Genomic DNA, 14,240 nt, shown 5'->3' with positions numbered 1-14,240 from the left:
GCGTGTATAATATTCCCACTACCACGGATAGAGTAATCTCACAGTTACACGCACATACATTCATCATACGCTAGGGCCCATTTCACTAACATACGCTCAAATACTCTACCAGCAATAAACCTGTGGAAAGAAAACTCCTAAACACCCTGCATCTATATCGAGGTCGATAAGACCTGGTTATTGTGACTGTCCATACACATAATCTATACAACAATAATCAAAATATAGTACTCAATAAGAAATTGACAAGAAAGAATATCCAACACCATGTTTAAAATTATATTGCTTTATCTAAAATTAGTCAAAGGGAAATCAATCAGAGTAAATCATTTTTCTCATAGTTACCTATTCTAGCTAAATGTCAGAACGGGTCAGGACAAGTCTCTCGGTAAAAGTCTCTCAAGACGAAGTCCTTTCAGCATCGATCCTCAGCAACGCAGATTCGGTACGCGGCAAAGGCAAATGGCAAGTGGCAAGACCCTCTCTAGGCTAACAATTCTTATAGTAACTCTAACAAAGGAAAGATACATTGGAAACATAAAAAAGTTGTAATGTCTGCTGGACCGCTGAGCAGAGCGAGAAGGAAAGGATGTGACATCGCTACATTTGAAAATCTCCGCTCAGGAAAAACCACAAAATAAAGACTACGGAACAGGAATCAAGAAACAAAAATGTATCTTGTCAGTTTTACTTCTCCTCGGCAATGCGGCCACAGTTCAGAGTCTTTCTCTAAGGCTCCTTTGTTTCCCAAGACTGCCAAGGACGTTCCATTTCACTCGAAGATTACCCAGGCTGCTGATGTCCTCATGGAAATTTTAACAAGGCAAGCAAGGACTGTGGTCAGCTGACTTCAGGACCATATTCAGCAGGGCTCTCTCCCATCACAGTTTTTCATATTACAAATCGAGGCCAGGCTTACAAAATCGACCATCTTTTTCTAGGCCACCATAGGCCACAATAGACCATCTTAATTGAAAGAAATAAAAACAACGTTACTACAGCATAGTGATTAAACAGTGTTAACCCCACTAATACCCTTATGTGTATGTATTTATCTAGCTCTTGCAACATAAAAAAGCATTAATTCGGAAAGCGTTTTGTGCTCAAAAATAAACAGCACATAGCAACGTTTAAACATGAAAACACGCACGTTATTTTTAAACAGCACATTTATGCGTACCCACGTGTAACTCTCTCTTATGTTAAGACAAACGGATTGATTAATATAAACACACTTGCACAAGACAAATAATTAATTGTTAATAATTAATAAATTAATATAACGAATAGACATGCCAGAGCTTCAAAAGCCAACGAATTTTCAAACTGAAAACTCTGCTCCAGCAATAGCAATTGGGGAGTTCGCTGATAGGGAGGGTCTGATCGGATGCCTAGAGGAGGGGAAGTTGGGGGGGTGGGGGTGGGAGTTTGGGGTGTTTGATTAAATCAATAAAAGATGCAAGAATACTGTGACTCCTCCGTGGGGGATGGCAAATAGGCTGTGGCGCACCGCCACACTAATGGGGCTGCATGCCGTCTGGACTAATTCGGGGTACAGCGATGCCCGACCTCCGGGATGTGGGATAAGCTACTGGACTTATGTGACGGGGTGCGGGAGTACAGCCGGCCTCAGGGTTGTAGGCGCATTATGTTGTAAGTTGACATGTGCTATTTGGCAATAAAGACAGTTAAAAAAAAAAAAAAAACTATCTACAGAGGCGCTTTTCTCTTTCTAAGGGTGCTGCAGCGCGGCACACACAGAAAGAGGAAACAACAAGGAGAAATAGAGATATCTCTCCTCGTTTCGCCCACCCTGAGGACGCATGACATGTTGATGCTTTCCCAGGTTTACAAATGTTGGTAAATCTGGGAATCTGCCAAAATCCATGGGTGGACGCCTAGGGACACCCACGCTCCACCCATGGAGTAATGCAACGCAGCGGTTTGCACTGGGTTGCGTTACTCCAGATTTATCAAGCCGTTCCGGGGCATGCAAGGGCTGGCACAAGGGCGACGCCACATATTGATAAATATGCCCCCCATTTCTTTTAGAACATCTGCTTCTGCGATCAAAGCCAGAGAAAAAGTTTAACAAATGAAGGACATGGCATGTACAGCAAATGAAAACAGTACCACTCTTCCTGGAGAAAAGTCTCATTCCATCTTGTCTTCTAGGCACTTTCAGGGTAAAAGCAGAAGGTAGAAAATATAAAAAGACAAATAAATAGGAAACATCAGGCCTAACACAAACATCTCAAACAAAGAGAGTTTTCAGGCATTATTATCATGGAAAGGTTTATTTATTCTACAGCAATGCCAGTAGGAGAACATAAGGAAACCATCTGGAGCTCCTTAACCACTTAACTGACGGAGCCCCCCCAACCCACACCCCGCCCAGCGCTGCGAGCGTTTTGGAAATATGAGGTAGTTTGCGCTTAGGGTTCCATAACTTTTTCCAAATAAAGTATCCACACCAAATTGGCGTACTTTTTTCCAATATCCTGGGGATTCTAAAGATACCTAATGTTTGCAGTTCCCTTGGAGGGGACTGCGAAAAAAAGCCAAAATATAGTTACATTTTGAGTTTTTGGTAAAAATTGAAAAAAGTGCTCTACAAAAAGGGTCGGGTAGTTTCCTAAAATGGCACCAGCAAATGGTTTGATCTGCTACAGCCACCTTCTACCCAGCTTTCAGGAACACGCAGAGCTGAATCAAAAAACACATTTTTTACCACAGTTTTGGCATATTTCAAAGAGCAAGTCCATTTGTATTGTTTTGTGCTTTCAACCTCATTCCAGTTTGTTGTGGAAAGCAGTGAGAAACTCATGGGTGACCCAAAAAATAACTGTTGAAATAAAGAAAAATATTGAAAATGAGTAGGAAAGAACAGCCAATTGTGGCAATGTGTTCATCTGTAGCTTTTTGTTATGATGGCCTATTTGCAAAAGCTGTATACCATTATGTCTTCTAAACCATTCTAGTTGCGGAGATATTTAGTGTTATAGGTTTCCCAAGAACCCAAGGTACCCAGAAACAACAACTGAGCTGCACTGTATAATGGTTTTTAATTGTATACCATTTATAGATCAATTCATATGGTGAAATATCTAGAGTTTAAAATGGGTATCAAGGAAACCTATGTTTATCTAAAATGGACACACGATATGTTGTTTAGCAGCATTGCTTATTTGTCCATCTCTGTATTAATGGGCACGCATACTAGCATGTGATTCAGAGGGCATTTTTCCAAATATCTTTATTCTAACATGCTAGCTTACACTTGGAAGGCTCAAATACAGTGAAATCCAATCGGTAATAAATGTTCTATGATTCTGTCTTCTGGCATATCATAAATGGTACCTCACTTGTGTGGCTGGGCCTAGTGACCACAACAGGAACGGATCAGACCATGATCAATGAGAGCCCTTGCAAGGGGACTCCCATTGACCTCGGTTTGATCCATTCCTTAACACCATTTTTATCGGCAGAAGTGGGGTAACACTGGATGGTGGGGATTTTGTAGATTCCTGTGGATTCGCAGGGCAGTATCAGTAACAGAACCTTGTGGGCTCCAAGACCGATGCATCACCATGGTAAAATTTGTCTGTGCTTGGTAGGTGTCCATGGGTGGCGACTGAGTACGGCCCCAAATCCCACAGCAAACCCCATCACTGATCTCTCCATGTAGCGCCTTAGGGCTTTTCATGTCAAGGTCTCTTAGCCCACACACACAAGCGAGGGAGACTTGTGGGAATGCTGTGAGGGGGGAGAGTTTTGGCTCCACACTGATTCCAAAAGTTTTCCTCACAGCAATCATCCTGTCTGCCCCTGGGGGAGAGGGAAATAATTGTTAATCCCATTTGGGATGGGGTGTGTCCAATGCAAGAGTGCAACATGTGCACCCCTTTCTTTTGCCCCAAATGCAATATCACTGCTGTTAGGGGGACTCTCTACACCCCCAATTTGCTGATTTGGGGCAAACTCCCCAATGGGGAAAAGTCTCCCATCTGCTCCGAGGGGGGCAGAAAAACACTATTGACCCCACTGGGGCAGGAGTATGGCTCTATGCAAGGGTAGGCCGCCCTATCCTTTTGTTTATGTTGGTGCCATTTAGAAATCCCTGATGTCAAGTGGGCTTTCCTGCCCTTGAGGGGGCAGATATGCGGTAAATACGCCATCCACCCCTCAGGAAGGGCAGAAAGTCTATCGTACCCTGGGGTGTGGGGACACAGGCCCATGACTATGAGGTGCTGTTCCACCCACCAAAGAATTGCAAAGAATTGGGCTTTCTGTGCTTGGTTGCGGGGGGGGGGATTGGAGAGAAATGCCCCATCCTCCCATGGGGCATAAAGACTGCGTGCTTCCGTTTTATGGTTGTGGCATGGCCATGCCCATGGTGGGAAGCGCTCACCCCTAAATATATATTTCTACATTTCCCTGGTGTCTAGTAGGCTTTCAGCTCTCCCGGGGGGCGGAATTGTGAGTAATAACCTGCTTCTACCTGAAAGACCGATGCCCATTGACTCATTTTACTTTTACTTTACTGTACTGACGTCAGTGTGGCCTGCACGCTCATTGCCATTACAGTTTCTCAAAAAACTCTCAGGTTGCTCGTAAAGCTCTTTAGGAGCAGCCTGAGGTGAAAAGAAAATAAAGAGCTCCCTCAGAGCAACAGAGGGGCCTTTAAATACCTACCCAGTGTTCACAAATCGCCGACACATGCACTGTGGAGATACTGCTGCCATTGGGCAATACCTGACGGCCTCTCTTAAGAGGTTAAGATAGTTCTACCCATGGCAGTTGAAGGCAGTTTCAAAACTAGCCCCAATTTACACCATACATGGGTATTTAAAGAAGCACACTCCAGCTCTAGAGAACACCATTCAATTAAAAAGCACACGCAAACACTGACTGAATAAAATGTAGTTGGGTGAGTGACTACGCTTCTCCAGTGATAATTACAACCCTTGGCATGGTAGTTAAGGCACACAGCAGACAGGCTTAACTTAGGGCGTGGCAGGACCCTTCCAAACCCTAACCCACCGCTCCAAAACCCAAACACACCCCTCCCAAACCTACTCCTGCCCCTTCCAAAACCAAACCCACCCCTCCCACACCCAACCTTACCAAGAAAGACCATTGAGGAGACTGCTCTGTGCCCATGTGATGCCCCTTCCTGAGAAGGTTCCCCTTGGCAGGTAAATAGGAGGCACAACTATCAGAGACTTTCCCTTCCTATTTCTGAGATTATATTTTGGTTGTTGAGAGAAGAATCTCATGTGGATAATAAAACCATTATTTTATTTTAGCCAAGTTTGTCCTGACATTGATTTTCCTTTGCAATTGTTTGATTCCTTGAAATGTTTGTGACTAAAATGTGAAGTACATATTTTTATTTACAATTATGGCTGGAAATACAACATATTTGTTTAATGTCTTTTTTGTTAAGTGCATACACTCGTTAAACTAGTATGTGATGGTCATTGGAATGTAGGTGCAATCATTCATCATGTTAATGGACATTTACTGCGACAACTAGATGCTTAAATTCAAATTGTCAATAATGTGTTTATTTGAACTTGATAAGTGATAAAAATAAACACTTAAGCATTGCACCGTAAAACAGGATGTGATAAGTCAAATCTGAAACAAGTTTTGGACTGACATTGATTTTACAGGTATTTAAAAAGTAAACGTTACACATTGTCTACTGCAGTTTCTACATTATGTTACATTTCACTTATCACAATGATGAGCGATGCCTATGTTTTTAATTTTACAATTTACGTAATTTATTAAAATACACCTGTATGGTCACTTTTTCATTTTTATATGGATGGCTTTTTTGTGTGTGCATTAGCTGAAGGCAGCTTGCACCAAAAATAGCAATACAATGTAATCATACAGGTGTGTTTCTTTACATTTCTTGAACGTCAACATTAGACACATATGCATTGCACATTGGTAGGTTATTGCTTGCCCGAGAGATTTACACATGCACGAGTCCAGAGTAAATGTCAACAGACAAGTCAAAAGGTAACAGGTAAAAGAGGAGCTTACCTTCAATGCCGGTCAACAACAGGGGTGATATGCTTTGTGGTCCAGCAGCAGCAACAGAGGCAGGAATTGGAAGTTGGGGTCCTTGGCAGAAAAGGCTGTGTGAAAGTGCAAAAAGGTGGATTTCATCCGTATAGCCATTTCACTCTGCCAGCTCAGGTGTGGAGGTTTTACCACCGCAGTTGTGTTTATGGGAATGCACACCATGATTTGTCTGTGTGAGACCGGCCTCACGGCGTATGCCCTCCCGATCATCCCGCCAACCTGCAACCACCCCCAAGACACGGCATCTCCGACTCCGGCCGCCCCAGCCACACAGACCCGAGGGCCGGCCAGAGTCCCCGACAGACTCGACACCCTACCACGCATGCCCGACCGAGGGAGCGGGAACCCCCGAGCCAGACCAAGAGGCGCCAGCCCAGTCGCACCTCGGATCGCCTTCCCCCGGGAGGGCTCGATCGGCCACCAGGCCCCTGGGGAGCAGGCGCCTCACCTGCCGAGTGTCTGGGGACCCTCCCAGACCCACCTGAAAAGACCAAAGAAACGAGCAGCAGGAAATCCCGCCGAACCCCCTCAGTCACCAAAGACCCCTCTCTGCGAGGACTCCGGACTTCAAAGGGCAGGGGGAGTATAACAGGGGGTGCTGGAGGGACGAATGGCAGAGAAGACCTGGAACCATCGAAGCCTGCTGACGCTGTCGCGGCTCCCGAATACCGAACCACCTAGGCCTGCTGAGTGACTCGCGACCCCCAGCCATTGAACCATCTGAGCCCTGCAGACGAGATCGCGGCTCCCGAACTCCGAACCACATGGGCCTGCTGAGTGACTCGCGGCCCCCAGCCATTGAACCATCTGAGCCCTGCTGTCGAGATCGCGGCTCCCGAACTCCGACTACCTGTGCCTGCTGAGTGACTCGCGGCGCTCCCCTCGAGTCCGAATTGGCAAGAGATCGCCCAGAGAAACAACACCCTCCAGCTCGAGGATTGTGAGCTATCCGCAGGGTACTTCGCAGAGACACTACCTTCAAAGACTGTCCCGCTACCCCCATTCCCCTACCACCAATTTGTAGTATCTTGTGCCGCTGATGTACTACTTACTCCTTGGATCATAAAGATCCCTTGAAACCTTCGATAAAAGAAACTATCGTCCTACAAAGAATACGTGTGGTGTCCCTCTGTTCGTAGTGTAAGTTCAGGGTGTGCGCGCCTGGCTCGGCCTACTTGGGAGAGGTGGGTCACCGGGGTGGGCAAGACGTGTACCGAACCCCCCTCCGGCGGACGCTTTTCCAACATTTGGTGGCAGACGACGGGATACGAGCCGACACCGAAAGAGAGCGTGCAAAGAACGACTGACGCACTACCAAACGGAGATGGAAGGAGAAACCTCCCTGGGTGCCGCAGGTACCGAGATGAGCTCACCGTTCCGAGAGGATCAATTGGACTATTATACGCATAGAGAATTAAAACAATTTTGCAAAGACCTTGGAATCGTTACCACCGGATTAAGCACAAAGGAAGACTTCCAGAAAGTATTGAAGACCTGGGTCGAGACGGGGGTGCCCCCTACCCAAACGGAAGGAGACTCCGCCCATGAACCACGGAGCCTCCCGGTGAGAAACAACGGGCCAGAGGGGAACTTGTCCCCCGAGGAACTAGCAGACCGAGAGAGAAACCGCAACCACGAACTTGAACTGGCCAAGCTGAAAATCGAGGGAGAAATAAAACTAGCCGAGAAAAAGTTAGCCGTCGAGCAATTACGGCTACAGGGGGAACTCGAGGAGAAGAGACGCCAAAGAGAGCACGACGAAAAGAAACTCCAGCTGGAACATGAACGCAGCCTGAAAGAGATCGAGTTGAGGGCTAAAAGCGAAGAATCACGACCTTCCGGGAATCTACCATCCGCTCCCACCGTGGAAGCCAAAGTCCACATCCCCAAGGATGTGGTAAAGGAGTATTACAAAAATGACGATATCCAGCAGTGGTTTAAGGCCTACGAAGTCGCCATGACCTCGCACCGAGTCCCGCAGAAGGATTGGGGGGCTGGCCTGTGGGGCCGGTTCTTAAGCGAAGGAAGAGATACCCTGCTGGATCTGCCCTCCACGGTCATGAACTCCTACAGCCACATGAAGGAAGCCCTTGTGGGCCGGTATGGACTCACCCCCGAGATGTACCGGCAACGGTTCCGAGATTGCAAAAAGATACCGGGCACCACATGGGTAGAATACGTGAACTTTTACAGCCGGGCCTTGGACGGGTGGATCAAGGGGAGCAAGGTCTCCACCTTCGAAGAACTGTTTGATCTGATCGCCTGGGAACATTGAGCGGCCAATTGCTTTGTAGAGCTGCGCCAACATCTCTTGGACAGTAAACTCACCGACCCTCGGAAGCTGGCCGCCGAGGCTGACCGTTGGGTGAACACCCGGGCCACCCGAGGCCCCGTGGGAGACTATGGTCGCCACAGTCAAGGACCCCCCCACCAGAGGGGTGGAGGAAACCACGGCCGACCGAGAGACTTCCCAGGGGGGCCCCCGCACAGCCCTCCCAGCAGCCCACCAGCGGCAGGTCCAGCTCCGTCCCCAGCCAGCACCGGGGCACCGGGGCGGCTAGGGCCTCGAACCAGGATCACCTGCTTCCGCTGCCAACAGCCCGGACACTACGCCAATGACCCCCAGTGTCCCCAGTATCAACGAACCGCAGCGACCAACCCCCCGGCCCGGCAGATGGCCTCCGTGGCCCTAGGGGAAGAGATAGAGGACTCTGAAGAGTGGGAACCAGCTGCCATGGCCCTGGTCTCCCTTGGTGATCGAGAGATGGTCCCCGGGACACCCTTGCCCGCCAACACGAAGAAGTACCGACAGCAGGTGACCATCAACGGCCACCGAGTCGAGGGCCTCCGCGATACCGGAGCAAGTGTCACCGCGGTCCACCGCAACCTAATTTCTGAAGACCAGATCCTACCTGGGGCCCTCTGTCCGGTCATATCCTCCGACAATTCCGAGAGCCTCTGCCAGATGGCTCTGGTGCCTTTCGAGTGGGGAGGAGTCTCCGGAGAATTGAAGGTAGCCGTCCGAACATCACAGCCCGTAGACTGCCTTCTGGGCAACGACCTTGAGAGTTCCCCGTGGGGGCAAGTGGAACGAAGAGCCCATCTCGGGATGATGGGCCTACCCGAATGGGTCTGCGCCACCACGCGCTCCATGACCGCGCGTTTGCCTCCCTCCCGAGGGCGGTGAGGCCCTCCCACCGAACACTGTCCCCGAGAACCAGGACACCCTACTGGGAACGGACAACCATCCTTCGGAGGGAGAAGAAGACCCTACCCCAGGAGGAGGGCCGGCACCTTCCGCCCCTGAAGCACTGACTGAGCTCGGAGAACTGCCCGAGATGGCCCAGTGGCGCTGTGAGGGGGGGCCCTCCCGTGAAGAGTTCTGCCAGGAACAGGCCACCTGCCCTTCCCTCGTGGGACTCCGACAACAAGCAGAAGCCCAGACCGCCGGTGACCAGACCGGGACCCACTGGGTCTATTGGGACAATGGCCTCCTATACAGCGAACAAAAGTCAGCCGAGCTAGGCGCAGCCCGAGTACTGGTGGTACCCCTGTGCTTCAGAAGCCTCCTCCTGGGCCTGGCCCACGATGTACCGTTGGCAGGACACTTAGGCCAAGACAAAACATATCAGCGATTAGTTACACACTTCTATTGGCCCAAGATGCGAGCAAATGTAGAAGTCCACTGTAAATCCTGCCTCACGTGCCAGGGCAGTGGGAAAAGTGGCGGAAAGCGCAAGGCTCCATTACAACCTTTTCCCGTTGTGAGTACCCCGTTTGAGCGGGTCGGCATCGACATCGTGGGACCCCTGGATCCGAAGACCGCCCAGGGCCACAGATTCATCCTCGTCCTGGTGGACCATGCCGCCCGCTACCCCGAGGCCATTCCCCTCCGCACCGTGACGGCTCCCGTGGTGTGTCGGGCTCTCATGGGGATCTTCTCCCGTGTCGGATTCCCTCGCGAGGTTCTGAGTGATCGCGGCACTAACTTCATATCCCGCTACATGAAGTCCCTGTGGCAGCAGTGCGGAGTAACATATAAGTTCACGACCCCCTACCACCCCCAGGGCAACGGCCTGGTGGAACGCTTCAACCAGGATGATCCTGGGCCTCGAGGAGCCCCTGCGCCGAAGATGGGACGTCCTCCTCCCTTGCCTCCTGTTCACGTACCGAGAAGTTCCCCAAAAGTCCCTGGGGTTCAGCCCATTCAAACTGCTATACGGACACCCCGTCCGGGGGCCCCTGAGCCTGGTCAAAGAGGGCTGGGAGACAAGCCCCCGGGGGACCCCCCCTGATGTGTTCCGCTACATCCTGGCGCTCCGCAACCAGACCCGGAAGTTCAGAGAGCTCGCTGAGGCTAATCTCGAGGCCAGCCAAGAAGAGATGAAGCGCTGGTATGACCAGAACGCAACTCTGGTCGAGTTCCAGCCAGGCCAGCAGGTTTGGGTCATGGCCCCGGTGAAGCCCTGCGCCCTACAGGACAAATGGACTGGCCCCTTCAAGGTGATCGAGCGGAAGAGTCAGGTCACGTACCTGATCGATGTACAGTCCCCACGGAACCCCCTCCGGGTTCTCCACGTGAACCGTCTCAAGCCCCACTTTGTGAGAACGGAGTTGAGTTTGCTACTGGCCACCGATGATGGGGCGGAAGAAGACACTGAACCTCTGCCCGACCCCCTGTGCGTGAAAGAACTGGATGGTTCCGTGGAGGGGGTGAAGCTGTCAACCACCCTCACTCCCCAACAGTCCGACGACTGTCGCCAGCTGCTCAGACAATTCGCAGACCTCTTCTCCCTCATCCCAAGGGTCACCGACTGGTGTGTCCACGACGTAGACACCGGCGACAGCCCACCTGTGAGACACCGAGCCTACCGGGTGCCTGACCGGGTCCGCACCTGTATCAAGACCGAAGTACAGAAGATGTTAACCCTTGGAGTGATCGAACCCTCCGATAGCCCCTGGGCCAGCCCGGTAGTCCTGGTCCCGAAAGCGGCCACCCCTGGGGTCGCCCCCGAACTAAGATTCTGTGTGGACTACCGGGGGCTCAATGCGGTCACCCGGGCGGACGCTCACCCTATTCCCCGCGCCGACGAGCTCATCGACCGCCTTGGGGCCGCACGTTTCCTCAGCACCTTCGACCTGACCTGCGGTTACTGGCAGATTGCGCTCACGGAGGGAGCAAAAGAACGCTCCGCCTTCTCCACACCCGATGGACACTACCGCTTCAGGGTCATGCCGTTCGGGATGAAAAATGCCCCGGCCACTTTCCAGCGGTTGGTAAACAAGGTCCTTGACGACATAGCCGTATTCAGCTCTCAATGGCACGAGCATCTCCAGCACCTCCGACAAGTACTGATGGCCCTGCGCCAAGCCGGCCTAACAGTGAAGGCCAGCAAATGCCAGCTCGAACAAGGCTCCGTGGTCTACCTGGGGCATCAGGTGGGCAGCGGGCAGGTCGCCCCCCTCCAACCAAAGATCGACGCCATCAAGTCCTGGGAGCCCCCCACCACTCAGACGGAAGTCCGGGCCTTCCTGGGCCTCACAGGATACTACCGGCGGTTCATTAAAAACTATGGTAGCCTCGCGGGGCCTCTCACAGTGTTGACCTCCAAAAAGCTCCCGAAGAAGGTGCAGTGGACCCCTCCGTGCCAGCAGGCGTTCGACGCCTTGAAAACCGCCATGTGCACCGCCCCAGTACTCAAGGCCCCCGACTACTCTCAAGAGTTTGTGGTCCAGACCGACACATCCGAACACGGCATTGGAGCCGTCCTCTTGCAGTTCAACGACAAGGGCATAGATCAGCCCATAGCCTTCATCAGCCGAAGGCTGCTGCCTCGAGAACAACGTTGGAGTACCATAGAACGAGAGACCTTCACCGTAGTCTGGGCCCTCAAGAAACTACGGCCCTATCTGTTCGGAACCCACTTCCGAGTGCAGACGGACCACCAGCCCTTGCGGTGGCTGATGCAGATGAGGGGAGAGAACCCCAAGCTATTACGATGGTCAATCTCCCTCCAAGGGATGGACTTCACTGTCGAGCATCGCCCCGGGACGGATCATGCCAACGCCGACGGCCTGTCCCGGTTCTTCCGCTTCGGCGAGGAGAACCCCCCAGTGGATGGGTAGTTCTCCGCGCCTTTCAGCTGGGGGGGACGCGTGTGAGACCGGCCTCACGGCGTATGCCCTCCCGATCATCCCGCCAACCTGCAACCACCCCCAAGACACGGCATCTCCGACTCCGGCCGCCCCAGCCACACAGACCAGAGGGCCGGCCAGAGTCCCCGACAGACTCGACACCCTACCACGCATGCCCGACCGAGGGAGCGGGAACCCCCGAGCCAGACCAAGAGGCGCCAGCCCAGTCGCACCTCGGATCGCCTTCCCCCGGGAGGGCTCGATCGGCCACCAGGCCCCTGGGGAGCAGGCGCCTCGCCTGCCGAGCGTCTGGGGACCCTCCCAGACCCACCTGAAAAGACCAAAGAAACGAGCGGCAGGAAATCCCGCCAAACCCCCTCAGTCACCAAAGACCCCTCTCTGCGAGGACTCCGGACTTCAAAGGGCAGGGGGAGTATAACAGGGGGTGCCGGAGGGACGAATGGCAGAGAAGACCTGGAACCATCGAAGCCTGCTGACGCTGTCGCGGCTCCCGAATACCGAACCACCTAGGCCTGCTGAGTGACTCGCGGCCCCCAGCCATTGAACCATCTGAGCCCTGCAGACGAGATCGCGGCTCTCGAACTACGAACCACCTGGGCCTGCTGAGTGACTCGCGGCCCCCAGCCATTGAACCATCTGAGCCCTGCTGACGAGATCGCGGCTGCCTAACTCCGAACCACCTGGGCCTGCTGAGTGACTCGCGGCCCCCAGCCATTGAACCATCTGAGCCCTGCTGACGAGATCGCGGCTCCCGTACTCCGACTACCTGTGCCTGCTGAGTGACTCGCGGCGCTCCCCTCGAGTCCGAATTGGCAAGAGATCGCCCAGAGAAACAACACCCTCCAGCTCGAGGATTGTGAGCTATCCGCAGGGTACTTTGCAGAGACACTACCTTCAAAGACTGTCCCGCTACCCCCATTCCCCTACCACCAATTTGTAGTATCTTGTGCCGCTGATGTACTACTTACTCCTTGGATCATAAAGATCCCTTGAAACCTTCGATAAAAGAAACTATCGTCCTACAAAGAATACGTGTGGTGTCCCTCTATTCGTAGTGTAAGTTCAGGGTGTGCGCGCCTGGCTCGGCCTACTTGGGAGAGGTGAGTCACCGGGGTGGGCAAGACGTGTACCGAACCCCCCTCCGGCGGACGCCTTTCCAACAGTCTGGCAGTGCTAATGGCTGTACACCGTCTGACAGTTGCTTTTCCCTATGACCCTGGCGGCACAGGTGAGAAAATCCAGCAGAGATGGTAGCATTCTGACTAACCCCGGGCGTAGCACTCCGCTTCGCCCACGGAGTGTATATGTAGCGCTGCCTGCTTCGCACTTTTCGAAGTAGGCGTAGCAGGCAGCACTACGCACACGCCAGGGCGAAGTAGAGCTGCCTGCCACCCGCCACCCGCCTCCCACCGCCCTCCTTTTAAAATAATATAAACTATGCTAAAAACATAAAATAGAATCACTTACCTGCAGCGCGGCGTCTTCAGGGCTCCCTCTTCCTCGTTCACAACTTCTTTTCACGAATGCGCATTCGCAGACGTCCGCGCATGCGCATTTCTTGCGAGAATGTTTTTAGCATGTTTTTAGCATAGTTTATATTATTTTAAAAGGAGGGCGGGTGGCGCGTAGTTGGGCTACGTGGAGTGCGCGAGTGTGCGTAGATTTGGGCACACTACACACTGCTCCACGTAGCCCCACTACGCCCACTACGCCCAGGCTTAATTCTGACAGTCTTTTGTCGATCGACCTGCAGCATCTAAATAGAGCAGGTAGACGGGGAATTCGATGGAAATGCGATGAAGGGACCAACACCACCAAGATCCAAATCAGGCCCTTACACAGAAGCGAACGCGATTGTGACTAAGACACCAGAGCCCATCACCAATATGAGTGAGACAGAAGAACGGAGAACCAAGAACAGTCAGAGCTCTGTTACAACGACTTAGGACTGACAGAACCCAAGAGGCCAAAGAGAGAAAGAG

Source organism: Triturus cristatus, chromosome 6 (genome assembly GCF_964204655.1).
Source record: "Triturus cristatus chromosome 6, aTriCri1.1, whole genome shotgun sequence".
In the NCBI taxonomy this organism is placed as follows: Eukaryota; Metazoa; Chordata; class Amphibia; order Caudata; family Salamandridae; genus Triturus; species Triturus cristatus.
The sequence above is the reverse complement of the archived record's forward strand: the minus strand, read 5'-3'. Positions refer to the sequence as shown.